Here is a 14,031-nt window from a genome sequence, read left to right on the forward strand (position 1 = left end):
TGAGTGCTGAGGGCATATGGGCTGGGCGGTGCTGCAGCATGTTGATTTAAACTATTACTATCATCCTACTACTTATAGGAACGCAGGCCGACTGTAGTATCCTTATGCTTACAGCTCTTATAAACAACTCCCAAAAAGCATACCCACTTACACATCACATTTTTAAACAGTAAAAAAAAAAAACAAAGAAAACAATAGAAGTCAAAATTACAATAACTCGATGTGATAGATAGTGCTTTACAGCACAAATATGGTACTGAATACCAAGGGGTAGTTTATTTTGAATCCAAATTTCCAGTAATATCCTGTTATAACTAGATGTCCCCTCTACTTTTCTATATTCTAGCTTCTGCAAAAGTTACTCCTATAACTATAAGGTCATTTGGTCTTCACGTGACATAACTGTATAATCTTGTATTGTCTTTTTACCTATTAGTCAAGGTTTTCATGAAACTGGCTGATTTAACATATAAAGGACAGGAATTCATTGGAGGGATGTTGGGTAGCTTAAAGGATCACTGGGAGGATGACAGAGGCAGTCTCTGCAGTCCTGCTGGAACAGTAGAGATTGGGAAGCAGCTAAGGCACCAGCAAAATCACGCCATGCAACCTGTCTGGTGGCGACACTGCTCTCATCATTTCGTAAACTTGGGACAGTTTTGCTTATGCCACCAGCAGCAACAGCAGGCATTGGGTACCATTGTTACTCTATCATCCTATCATTACTAAAAGATTGGCCTGCTGCCACTGCTCCAGCCACCCATCATCAGAACCAATTCTCTGCTTTCTTGCTGCAAAGCCCAGGTGGCCGGGCGTGAACCTGATTGGTGGCGCTTGGACCATGAGCCTGCATCCTCACTGGCAAAGCAAACATCTGTGTCATCAGGTTCTAGAGTGGGATTTGGGTTCAAGGTGGGGCATTCCCCAGATCTGGGCAGCCAAAAAAGTGATGAAGGCCCACTACGGTCCTTCCCTTCTCTTTTGTTATTAGCGTGTCACAAGTAAAGAGGCAAAGGAAACGTTTGGTGGACTGGTCACAGCCCATGGAAAGTATCCCCAAGGGTTACTGAGGTGGTCAAATTAAAAAAATAAATGTTTTAAAGTTCCCAAAATAAGGAAACAAAAGTGCTCAGTACACGAGGGCAACAGAATCTTGTCTCTGCATGTCGTTACTCCTTCTCAGCCTAGAAAGCAACGGTTATTTCTAGGAAAGCATCCTAGAAAGCATCTTATTCATTGTTTGTGGATGAGAATAGGCATGGAGTGCATGCTTAATGGGAGGGGAAAAGCTGCCGAGAGAGGGAAGGAAACAGTTGACATTAGGTCTTCAGCTCCCGGACATGAAGAGGTTGAGCACTGAGTTCGCGGGAGTCAGGAGAGAGGAGCCATTTTTAGAAGAGAGCAGAAAAGAATTCCATTTGGTGTGAGAAGGGACTGAGAAGAGGTATTTTGAACCCTAGGAAAATTTAGCGGTGGCTCGAAGAAAGAACACATGGGTATAAGACCAAGAAAGACCAAGGTGTTCATAAGAATACGAAATGTCCTGAAGGGAAGAAAAAAAAAAGTGCCAGGGGCACACTCAAGAGTAACTTGGCTTCCCACACTGCTTGCCCTAGAAATAAAACTCAGAGTCTCTCCTAATCAAGACTCCTTGAGCAGCAGCTCAAGTTAACTGACTTCGGTTAACATGCTAGAGTTTACTGAAGGTTTATTATGTTTAATAAAAAGAACAAATTCCAGGGTTCCAGGTAAATTAACTTGGCCAACTTTTCTCTAATTATGGAAAAATAAAATTACTTCCAGAAGAAGAGTTTTGAAAGCCGGTGGGCTGCACAATCTTTTGAAGACGTCTCCATCTGTAATTTTTGGACATCTGGGTATTAACTTGGGATTTCATGGAAAGACATGTGCTCAGACATGGAAGCCATTTTTAGGTAGACAGCGCTAGAGAGACCATTCATGTTCATGGAGACGGCCCAAGATTGACAACTCGGACAGGGCAGCGATTGAGTTCAGAATGTTCCAGTTGGTGAGCAAGAAGCATCTGAAAAAATAAGCTCAAATAACTACAGATTTAAATGCTGATCTGTTTTCTTTTGCAAGGAAATTTGAAAAGTGAGTGAGTGAGTGTGTGTGTGTGTGTGTGTGTGTGTGTGTGTGTGAGAATGCTGCGATCCAGTGTGGTTGTGGGTATAGGGCAAAGGCTCTGCATCGAGTGTTTTTGGAGGTATAAAGCGATACAAACATTTGAGGGGGGGATTTTCTGCATGTAAAACAAAAGCCTTTGGAGGATGTAAACTCTGGACTCAGCAATTCCCTTTTTGGAAAGATATATTAAGGAAATAAGAAAGACGTGTGTAAATATTTCAGCTCCAAGCATTCTCACTGCAGCATTAATTATAATACACACCTGGAAAGCTAAACTGCTAGCTACAGGAATCAGGATAAGAGATTTGTTTTTTTGTTTTTTTAAAGATTTTATTGGGGAATTGGGGAAGGGGACCAGCCAAGTTGTTGTTCCTCAATCTTCGTTGTGGAGGGCGCCAGTCGCCATCTGGCTTCCGTCAGCAGCTTGTGACCTCTAAGCTCAAGGTACTGTGTTCAATCTTAGTTGCGGGTGGGCGAAGCCACCATCCTATGCAGGAGTCGAACCAGCAGCCTTGTTGTTAAGAGCGCATGCTCTGTCCACTGAGCCATCCAGGTGGCAGCTCAGCTCAAAATGCCGAGTTCAGTCTTAGTTGTGGGTGGGCATAGCCCACCATCGAACAGGCAATCTTCTTGTTACACCAGCTGAGCCATCCTGCCACCTGTTGGCAGCTCAGCGACAGCTCAGCTCGGGCACAGTGTCACTGACCCATGTGGGAATTGAAGCGGAGGCCCTGTTGCTCAGAGCTTATGTTCTTAAGACAACTCTTAACCAACTGGGCCACTCGGCCGGCCCGAGATTTGTTTTTCATATCTATGCAATTGAAAACCATGGGATCTTTGAAAATATTATCAAGGGGAGGATATTTTAAGCAGGTTGAAAAAGCATCCAGATAAGTGATACCCACACATATGCATAGGTACTTGATGTTAAGAAGATCTGAAAATATCAAGAAAGATCTTAATGGTGATTATCTCTGGTTGATGACCTTATGAATATCCTTGAAATGTTATTCTTTATGCATATCTGGACTTTCTAATTTTTCTACAATTAACATACACTGCTTTTATACTTAAACATTTCTAAATGACCTTGTTTTAAGAAAAAAAAAATTTCCAGCATATGCCTTCCCTTCCAGTTCTATTGATGGGAGAAAAAACAAGTAGTTTTTAATAAGGAAGTGGATAGCTACATAGTGTTTGATGTTTTTATATATATCATTTCATTAATTGACACAATACCTGTGAGGTAGAAAGTACAGTTGTATCTTCATTTTATTCCTGTTTACAAGAAACTGAGGTGCACACCGCTAGAAAGTGCAAAAGCTGAGTTCAACCCGGGTCAGCTGGTTCTAAAACCCAAATACATTCACCACACCAGCTGTCACCCAGGTTCCAAAGGATCTTCCGGAGGACTTTTTTACCCATGCTTGTCAATTCCTAGAGTTCTGTCCTCAAATTGGCTTTGAGTGGCCAATGCTCTTTTTCAAGAAGAGGAGACGAGAAAAGGAAAGAGGACAAGAGTTTAGTCTATCTGATTGTAAACACCCCACAAATAGATACCCTTGGGGTGGATTAGTTCCCCCTTACCCCTCCTCCTGGAACAGAGAGTGTACCCAGTCTAGGGAAATACACAGTGTTTGGTAACAGGATACAGAGAAAGAGGTAGACTTTCTGTGCCGCACAGAGGAAAGGTGGCACATGGCAGTGTAGTGCCCAGCAGCCTTGTAGGTGCTTCATGGATGGGGTTCAAGATGAGCCAGCAGCTTCACTTCCAGTGGGCTGGCCAGAAGAAACTGAATGAATAAATGAGAACCGGCAACCCCTTCCACCCCAGGGTGGAAAGAGCTAAAGGCTTAGAAATGCCAAGGGCAGTGGAGGGAAGGAATAGAGAGAATTTCTAAAAGAGGAAAGATGTCCTTAACCTGCAAAATAGGTCGTGCTGAGACATGACTTCAAACCCATCTCTCTCTGTTGCTGGGAGAGCTGGTACCAGTTGAAGAAATAGGGGAGCCATTGGCCCTAGGGTTGGCATGGGTCCTATGGCATAACTCAAAACTTCAAATAAGGACTGTTTGGCAGGTGTCAAACCTTATCTCACATTGACCTTGAGTGTGGACGTGATTGACAGACATCAGGCGGCTTAGCATTGGATTGTAACACTGCTCCCTTCTTACCCTTTGTTGGTTTAACTTTAGTTTTTCAATATGTAGAGCATTAACATACTTTTAAAAGTCAAAACTATACAGAAAAGGTGTATTCAGAGAAGTGTAACCCCCTTCTGCACCCCTTCCCTGCTATTCCCCCACCTACCCCAAGTTCATTGCTTTCTGGCTTACCTTTTGTATTTATTTTTGAAAATATTAGTGCACATCTACATACATTTTCTTTTTTCTTCTTCTAATGCAAAAGGTAGCCTTTTATATATGCATTTTTCACACTTTGCTTTTTTCACTTAAAAATCTCTCCTGGAAATCATTCTATAATCAGTTCAAAGAGATCTTATTTCTTTTTACAGATGCTTAGTAACCCACTGTATCTATGTACTAAAGTTTATTCTTATCTGGTGTTTAAATCTTGACAACTAATTCAATTTTTAAAATGGACTACAACACATCTGTGGACTGTGAGTTTATGGCTTCTGGCCTGTGCATTTGGCATGGAGTTGAAGCGTCATTCCCAAGGGGAGGAGCAAGCTCTGGGTTAGGGGACTAGGGGAGGCAGAGGCAGCCCGCACACAGATGGGGGCTGAGAAACTTGCCGAAGACCGAAAGACCTGCACCTGCTCCCTCACAGTGCACCCGAGAGGTGACAGACCTGCGAGGAAGTGGCTGTGATAGGGAGGGAGTTCATAAGGGAGCTGCGCCCCACCTACAGGGACCCTGAGCCTCTGGAAAGCCTTGTACTCAACCATCATGGAAGCAGTAGAGAAATTCTCCTTCAGGGGCCTATCAGTAAGGATCAGGAGCCTCCTAAACGAATGATCTGCCCTTGGGAAGACCTCTCAGGCCTTCACAAGTTGGAGGGAGTCCAATTATTGTATTTCTTCCATCCTCATGGGGTGGGGGATCAGCATAGATTTTTCCTGTCTGTATTTACTTGTTTAGGGCTGAGTTGCCAAAGGCTGTTCATAGGTTAAATTTTATTCGGAGAAATAAATGTGACATTTCTTATACCCAGTATGTTGGAGCTAAGTTCATGCCTTCATACATACAGTCTTATTTGATTCTTACAGAACTCCTGCCAGGAAGATAGTATTCCCACTTTATAAATTTCAAATTTATAATACCCAGATTAAGTGTCTGGCCCAAGACCACACAGCAAATAAGGGGTAGCGCTGGGGTTTGTACCCTATGTCTGACTCACAGATCCCCAGACCATCTTCTCCAAAGAGTAAAACTTCTCAATAACTGAACCTGTGATAAGTTCATGATCACAATCTTTCAAGAGAGTGAAAAACCACACTTTGGTGTGTTGTGTAACTGTTCAAATCTCAGGAAGTACAGAGCAGTCCAAAGTATTAAATGCTTTAAAGTCTATATAAGTAAATCTGTAAATATCCAAGGGTGATTTTGCATAGGCAGATGAGGCAGTAATGGATATATATTTGGCATATTTTGCAAATTACATAATTCAGTGTTACCTCTTGGTTGGGAGAGGCACAACTTTACTCCAAGTAGGAGGAGAAGCAATGAAAACTTCAAGAAGACCTATAGGTGAATTCATGAGATTGACTATAAGAGTAGGTTTCGCTTTTTCATAAATACTGTCTTTGGTTAACAGTTAATGAAAACCTTCAACAGTGCATTTAAAGAAAAAGTGAGGTTGTGTTTGCAAGGATGCCAAGGGCAGATGGGGGAGCCAGCTGAACAAAGAAGCCTGAAACCCAGGCTGCCACTTGCTCCGACTCTAGGGCAGTGTGGTGTCTCTTTGCTTCTCTGTGAAAATTTGCCTTTTGTCTTCCCCCATTTGCTGTGCTTCTCTGTGCATATGGTGGAAAATGATTGTTTAGACCCTCAGCTCCTTTCGCCGATAAGGAAGGAAATAAGTCAACCAGTAGAAGACTCTCACAGTGAATGAGAGCGAGTGAATTCAGTAGGAAAATGAAGGGTCTAAAATGAAGAGATGTTCTTCCAAGATCTAGAAGGGACTTCTCAGTGGGTGCAAAGTCAGCTCTGCAGTGGTGGAGAGTGCAGGAAGCCACGGGGCAGGTAAAGGTCTGGAGGCTCTGGAAAGGGGCATTTGCAAGTTGCCCTAGGTCACATACTTTAAGGGGCAGATACAGGATTTGAATCCACGTCTCTCCCATTAAAGCCACCGCTCTGACTATAAAACAGGAATATTCGGCTTTCCTTTTCCTGACTCCCCTTTGGATTGGTTGGGCAATTCAAGTAAGAGGCTAATAATGTCTGAGGAATTAAAGAGTACTCTCTAGGTGTGAAAAGTACTAGTACTACCATACCCACCAAGTGCAGACACTACCTATAGAGCCGGGACTAGGAGGAGGCAAGGGAGACGGTGTCGGGCAAACACAGGGGTGGAGCCTGTTTTTATTCAAATATTGATGTTTCAGTTATCATGGATTTTTGCATTCATATGGATTTCTAGCAATCCTGCGTTAGAATATCCTTGGCCTGGATTACTTTTTTGGCATCCTCTTCAATCTTGCATCCAAGGTGAGTGCCTCATTTACCTGCCCCTAGTCCTGCCCCACAGTGGTTTACCTTCCAGCAGGTTTTCACAAAGTGCGGGACACGTACCAGGTGATATTAGTCCCAGGTACATTGCCATGATATTAAATGACATTTGTCACTTCATGAAAGAGCTGTTTTGCCTTCTTCCCATTCTTTTCCATGACAGTGTTATATTGACATACAAACAAGCACGCATACCCAGGGAGGTCAAGTGACTCACCCTTGGGCTCACAGCTAGTGTGAGAAGAACTGGGGCTGGAGGGCAGGGTCCTGGCCCCGTGCCCTGTGTTTTTCACGGACCGTGGGTGCGATTGCCTTGTGTGCAGAAAAGATGCCGCATCAGCTCCGGCCCTGCTCACTGCTCTGCAGCCTGTCTGGTCAGAGCTGCCAGGCCTCGTGACTCCGGTTTTTGGAAGGCCTTTGAGGCTGGCCAAGCTGGTGTTTCTGAGGGTGGTGTTGAAGACAGAACTTTTCCTTGGGCTTAGTATCTCAGAGAAGAAAACAAGGGGTCTCATTTACTAGTGCATGAATGAATGAATGAATGAATGATATCAGGGAGACATGAGGTTTTCAGTCTATTTGGCACCTTACCCTCATGCCTCCTGAACACTCCTCACCAGCGGTAAGCTTACTTCCTATGGCGTCTTCTCCTTCCTGGAATCCACTTTAGGAGATTTACTCTGGCCTGGGCCCCTCAGCCCTCTGGAATCTTGGTTAACCTGCTCCTGAAATGGTTTTCTTCTCTTCACAAGTACTAGCCAAAGAGCCTACTATGTGCAAAGCACATCATTCGACACAAAGAGAGCCCCCAAGAATGAGCAAGAAGGAATGTGGATTTCCCTTTTCCCCAGCCAAGGAGAGGGGTAACAGATATAGAGCCACTCATCCTGCCATGGACGGTCTCAGGGACCTACCCTCCCTGCAGTCCGCACAATAATCCTGATCTGGGGAAACTGAGTCTCGGGCAGTGATGATGTTATCATACGGGTCCTATTAATATGCCGATCCTCACAACTGCACCCGGAAAATGGTGTCATCATTCCCTCAATTTACAGATGTGGGTGCTGACACTTGGAGAGATCAGTGACATGCCCAAATGTACTGCCTTCTATGTGCCACTGCAGGCTAGAACCAGGATTACAACCCAGCGCTGTGGCCCCACATCCCATATTGTGTTATATCATCAGGGCCTATGTGGCATGGAGGTTAAGAAACTCACATCCCAAGTGGCCCTGGAAGGAACAAACCCCTGCTTGAAGGGTACATGTTAGCCATTAGACCAGACAGCTATGTTACCTTTGTTGGAAAGAAACAGGATTTTTTTTTTTTTTTGGACAAAATGCCCTGCTGTGTCAGGTCCATTTTTCTGAAGCAGGGAACACTATGACTTTCCTATTTGCCTCCTTTGATGAAAGGACAAAGCTGAGGGCTTTGCATTTTTCCAACCTTGTTGCAAAGTGGGCCTTTCAAGAACGGTAAACAAGTAAAGAACTGACATTTGTACCGTTTACAAAAGGCTTTAGCACTTTTGATCCTTAATATAACTAACAGGAGGGGCAGGTGTTGTTCGCTGGAGTCAGGAGCATCATCGATCTCCGTAAACAGTGGAGTCATCTGAGACTGGAGTTCTGAGGCTGCAGGGGGTTAGTGAGAGTCAGGGATGAGAGCTGAGCAAATACGCAACTTCCAGTGCTCCATTCAGTATGCACCCCATTGCATTATGTTGTCTCTCTGGTGCTATTTCTCCATCACTTAAATTAGGTGGCACGTTACACTTCCACTTAGCACAATGGCTGCCATGTCGTCTGGGCTTACAAGGTATCAGCTGGTATTATTTTTTATGTCACTGCTGTGGTTATCATCACTTCTCTGCTGCACTGAGGCATTTGTCCCAATAGCAGGGGCTTTGTAATTTGGGAGGAGGGATGACATGCGAGAAAAAGCATGGAGTTTTCAGAGGACTGGGATTTGTGTTGCCTTGAGCATGTTGCTTAATCCATTTCACCTTTGATTGTTTTGCTAGGATAATGGGGACAACCATACTCACCTTTAATCTTGAACTGCAGATTACTAAATCAATTTAGTGCAGGATGACCAACATTTTAAAAACCTAAAATACAGCAGAATGGAGTAGAAAATGCACACAGTGTGACATTTGATGGAATGTTTACAAGCACATACATGTATAATGCGTTACAATAGAAAATGAATTTCTTAGTGTGGGCGATATTCAGCAGTATTAGGAACATTGTTACAAAGATTAGAGAGAACCAGTTTGTGTAAAGCAAGTGCTAGGCACATAGTCAGTGATCAAAAGGCCACTGTTATCATCATCATCTTCATCATTATCTCTATCTCCAACAAGCCAGGAAAGTCCTTGGCTGCCTATTTGTGTTGAACTGGGATAGCCCACTGATCTCAGATAACCAAAGGACAGTTCAGGTGGCTGGGCCAGTGCTCCTTAATCCTGCTGACCATCAGAACTGCCTGGAGATGCCCATTCAGATGGCAGATGATTAAGACCAGCACCAACCTTCAGAATCTAAGCAGCAAGCTGAGCTTGTCTTGCAGAAATAAAGGTGCCTTCTACACACACTGTGCCAGGAGCTCTCTCACCGTTTAATACCTTGCCTCCCCTCTGCAGTTGAAAAGGATTAAAACAGAAACTGGCGTGTTGATTACTACTGAGCAGCTGTGTCCCCAGCTCAGATCAGAGTGGCATCTGCTTGGAACAGAACATCTTGTTATTCTGGGTCCCTTTTGCTACGGCAGTTCAAGCATGATGGTACCTATGAGAGACATGGAGCAGATGATTATTCAAACACCTACCATGAACTGAAAAGTTAATTTAGTTGCACCAAGCTTTTGCAAAATAGCCTCCACACTGTCACCTGAATGACCTTTCTTTCACTGTGCTCTGATCTTGTCAATCTCCTGATGGTTATCTTCAGTGATTGCCTATAATCTACAGGAGGGACACTGGTTTCCCTAAGGAGGCATTCCAAACCCTTCCTAATATGATCCTGACTGATGCCCTTTGCTTCATCGTCTGATCGCCTGACTTCATACTTACACTGTATTTCCCCTCACACTTACAGCTCCTTGAATAGGCTTTGTTTTCATGATTCCGTGCCGTTTAAATGTCCCCTCTGCTTAGAATGTCTCTCCCCATCTTGGTCACCTGCTGAATTTCTGTTCATTTTTCAGGGCTTAGTTCACCTCTTTTGTGAAGCCTTCAAGGTTCATTACTTTCTCTATTGAAAACATGTGAGCCTAAGGGATATGTTCATAAATACTCAATTACGATAAATTATAGTCAATTTATGTCACTGCCTGTCTCCATGGTGGGCATATACTAATTATAACATCCCCCAAATAAATACAAATGTCAACCAACTTTTATGAAAGACATACTGAGTGTCAGATGAGAGACCCAGAAATGGCAGACTATATAAAGACCCCTCAAAATATTCACTTCCTAACCCCTGGAACCTTTGAATATTACCTCATATAGCAAGAGGAACTTTGTGTATGTGATTAAGTTAAGAATCTTCAAATTATAACCCAGAGACTATCCTGGGTTTTTTGGGTTTTAATTGTAATCACAAGTGTCCGTACAAGAGGGAGGCAGCAGAGGAGGAGGCAGGGCAAGGTGAAGACTAAAGCAAGATGCTGCACTGATGGTTTTGAAGACAGAGAAGGGATGCCTTTCGAAAAGCTGAAAAAAGCAACAGAATACCTTCTCCCTGAGAGCTTCCCGGGTGAGGGGTTGCGGGGGAGGTAGTATGGCCCTGCCAACACTTTCGCTTCAGCCCAGGGTGCTACTTTTGGACTTCTGGCCTCCAGAAGTTCAAGAGAATAAATTTGTGTCGTAAGCCACTCAATTTGTGATAATTGGTTATGGCAGCAATACGACTGTATACACCAGATATCACGTATGAGAGGACAAAAATTACAGATGATAATTACAGGGGGAGAGTAAGACAGAGCATCTCAAACTTTGACATGCACAGAAATCACCAGAAATGTGTTGCTGTGAAGATTCTGACTTAAAGATTCTGGGCAGGGTCTGAGATTCTGCGTTTCTCACAGCAAGGACCACGCTGCTTGTCCAGGGACCAGGCTTAGATTAGCTATGGACTAGACAGCAGTAGGGGGAATATAAGAAGACCGATCAAAATGAAGAGTTTTAGAGAGGCAGCTGTGGGCAGAGAGCATTAGAGACAAAACCCTGATGAGCAGGAGGAGAGTGCAGTGATGGCTCTGGAACGGCTGTATGATGGATGGTGCCAGTGATGACTCTGCCTGTCTTGGTTGGGAGTCTGGAGGTCACTCACTTTTACTGTCTCTATCATTTCCAACAGCCCTGCAGAGTAGGCACCTTCATGCTTCTTTGGCCGATGAGGACATGGAGGCACGCAGGATTAAAGGACTTTGGCCACAGCCACATGGGGTCAGGCCTGATGGGACCAGAACTACCTAACTCCAAAATATGTGGGGGTTTTTTCTACTTTCCTCCACCATCTTTTCTCAATCATTGGTAATCTACATGTGTCATAGGCCTTTTTGCAGAGAGGGCAGGGATTTTCTGTTTTCCTGTGATGTCTGGAATCCACCTCAATGGAGATCTTCAAACCCCCAATGAAATAGGCTCCTATTATCAGGGATTGACATTGGACTTGCCAAGACCCAGGCTGAGAAGGAATGAGAGCTTTTGCCAGGGCATCCTCCTCTTAGGTAAAGTGAGGCTCCACATGCTGAGTGGGCAGAGAGAGCCCTCCATAGAGTGTAGGGCTGAGAGGTGGAGAAGTAAAAGGCGTCCTCTTTCTGTTGGTGGGGAGAAGAGAAAGTGAAAGCCTGAGCATGGGCTGACCCTTACAAGGCTCCCAGGGAGTCCAATCAGAGAAGCCAAGGACATCCAGCAAGACTAAGGAGCAGGAAGAGGGATAAAATGGAAAAAGAACAGCAGGTGCAGAACTAGAATGGGACAGGAATGGTGTCAGGGGCCAAACAGCTGCCCCTGAGGGAGACCACGCCCTTTACCCCTCCCGGGTCTGTGGCTTTGGTGGGTCTCCTCCTAATGGAAACTGACGTACAGATGCAGTAGGTGGTGGGGAAGATCAGAACTAATCTACAGAAAGCTCCTGTTACTCACTAGCTGCCATGGAAATGACTGATTCCTTCAAACAGCCTAGCTGTTTGTTGTTGGTCTTTATACATGATTGCTTCTATGATCCTAGATGAAACAAGGTGACCAAAGATACACATTTGCCACAGCGTTTCTACAAGTGTTCAATGGCCGAGTCCTATATTAGCAAGCTTTTTTTTGTTTTTTTTTCCTTTTGGTGTTGTTTTGTGTTGTGTTGTTCCATGGCATAAAATGTACAGAAAAATCCTTGAATTTTTCTTAGAGTTTTCAAATCATCAGAGGTTAGGAGGAGAAAGGAGAGAGTATGTTTTTGCAGAGAAGGTTCAGTTTTTGCGGTGACAACTTTGACTGCAGGCTGATTTATAGAATATATGATACACAAGGACCTTCTCTCTAAACTCCTCTGGCACTCACCCTTTCAGCCCACCTTTTGGACGCTTGGCTAATTTTCTTGCCTGGGCATCAGATTTTTGAGATTTTAAAGAGCACCAGAGGTAAGGAAGGACAATACTAGTGTAGACATCAGGAAAAGAACCCCACAGGCTGATCTGACCATAAATTCCTAACTGGGCAGGTCATGGTGGGTAGTCACACCCCAGGCATATAACTTTTTAGGTAAAAGGTTTGTCTTTGCCTTAAGCAAGCCCTGTCCATTGTTTCTGTGCATCTAGGTTAACACACCTTTAAAATAAGTAGTAACCACCCTCAAGAGAGCACATAATCTTGTTAATTATCCTGCAGTGCAATCCCCACCTTGCTTTCTTCCACCTTCGTGTAATCTTCCTTACACTTCCTCCTTAATTTCCAATTCATATAAGAAGCTGCAAAACCGTCGATTTCTGAAGCACTTGAGATCTTGCTTTCCTGCAATTGTCATCAGTTTTGGTTCAAATAAACGCTCATAAAAGTTGTCTACAGGTTGGTACATTCTTAAGTCAACAGTAGATTCATTAAATGTTGCCATCAGAAGTGGACTCAGCCTCAGCTTTACTTGGAGAAGTTACTTAATCCTCTCTGGGTCTCAGTTTCTTCATCTAGAAAGTGGGAATAGAAATAGCATCAATGTCTTTGTGAGGGTCAAATAGGAAAATGCTGGAAAGCAGTTAGGCAGGGTTTCAGCAAACGCTGTCTACAAAGGGTCAGAGAATAACTGTTTTTGGCTTTGCAGGTCAGGGGTCTTTGAAGCAATAGAAGTAGAGCAAAAGCAGCCACAGGCAATATGTAAATACACAGGCTAGACTGTTTGTTCTAATTAAACTATTTACAAAAACAAGCCTTGGGCATAGTTAGCAAACATTTAAACATGGCAGTGGCAATATGGTATGGTTGTTAGAAGCATCTTCCTATTGGCCTCATCTTTAGTCTTTCAGGTTCTCAAAAATGAGGGCTGGTACCAATCATTTTTATCCTCTTTGGAGTGATTGGTTTTGTGGAAGAAGGGGTGGATTCTTTCTTTTGGACTTTAAACCTGACAACAGAATTAATATGTTGGCCCCATAATGATTTAATTTTTATTGATCAAACCTTAGACTAATTGGATAATATGAGAAAACAAATAATAGACAGAATGGTTCACTTCTCATTAACAAAGCCTAGATTCAACTGCAGAGCTGGAGAAGGGTAATTTTGTAGTATAGAAAAATTAACTGCAAAATGTGAATAAATAGAGGTAGTCTAATTTGTTTATTTCTAACTATCCCTGAGCCTGAGTTCTCATAGCCAAGAGAATTTATTTGACGAGTTTGGTCCAAGAAGCACAACTTGATTTTACCCCAACTAGCGGAGCCTATGAGTTAATTTAACAGAACTGCATGCCCTACAAGCACTGATGGTCTTATGAGCCAAATGAAAAAGTTCATCAGTGAGCTTTTCTCCTGAAGTGTGGTTGGCTGGAAGCCAAAATTAATGAATTTTATCAGATTGCCTTGAGTAGAGATAGGAAAGGATGGAATTCTTTGCCAGTCCACTCTGTCATCTGCTTAGTGACTTTTCTTAATGTTACTGCTAAGGGTCTTCTGAACTTAATATTGCCTGGAATTGTGT

General features: G+C 43.5%; 1 long non-coding RNA gene across 1 annotated transcript; it reads right to left on the reverse strand.

Annotated features, from left to right (window-relative positions):
- Positions 1 to 5,270: 5,270 nt before the first annotated feature.
- LOC109384801 (uncharacterized) lies at positions 5,271 to 13,018 on the reverse strand. Its single transcript, XR_002124493.1, has 2 exons — positions 12,742 to 13,018; positions 5,271 to 9,628 (listed from the first exon to the last, which is right to left on the reverse strand). It is a non-coding gene; the product is annotated as an uncharacterized LOC109384801 (long non-coding RNA).
- Positions 13,019 to 14,031: the final 1,013 nt, after the last annotated feature.

Source organism: Hipposideros armiger, unplaced genomic scaffold (assembly GCF_001890085.2).
Source record: "Hipposideros armiger isolate ML-2016 unplaced genomic scaffold, ASM189008v1 scaffold_102, whole genome shotgun sequence".
NCBI classification, from domain to species: Eukaryota; Metazoa; Chordata; class Mammalia; order Chiroptera; family Hipposideridae; genus Hipposideros; species Hipposideros armiger.